At 26.0% G+C, this 311-nt stretch overlaps 1 protein-coding gene across 3 annotated transcripts in view; it reads left to right on the top strand.

Moving 5' to 3' along the window:
* Positions 1-311, top strand: part of itpr3 (inositol 1,4,5-trisphosphate receptor, type 3) — a 110,762-nt gene that overhangs the window by 77,647 nt on the left and 32,804 nt on the right. The window lies entirely within an intron of this gene.

The raw sequence follows: 311 nt of genomic DNA, 5'->3' as shown, positions 1-311 counted from the left end.
TTATAAATCAACTGGGATTAAAGTTAAAAAGCATCAAAGTTAGAAAAAAAAAATTCAAGAAAACATTTTTTTTTCTAAAACTACTTAGATGCTCCATAAGTAAAAAATGAAGTAAAACCAGATAGTAACCTTTGCACACCAGTTACTATTCAGAATTAATTTCTTTATTTTTACTAATTTACTTTTTATTAGTATAAAAGGTCTGGTTAGTAACTGGTGCACACCAGATAGTTTTTTTTTCTTAAAATGGAATAAAAAATCTTCTGGTTACTAAAATAGATTTTATCTGGTGGACATCTCTTACTAACCAG

The sequence above is a fragment of the Oryzias melastigma genome, linkage group LG7 (genome assembly GCF_002922805.2).
Source record: "Oryzias melastigma strain HK-1 linkage group LG7, ASM292280v2, whole genome shotgun sequence".
NCBI classification, from domain to species: Eukaryota; Metazoa; Chordata; class Actinopteri; order Beloniformes; family Adrianichthyidae; genus Oryzias; species Oryzias melastigma.
This window is presented reverse-complemented; position numbering and strand designations above follow the sequence as displayed.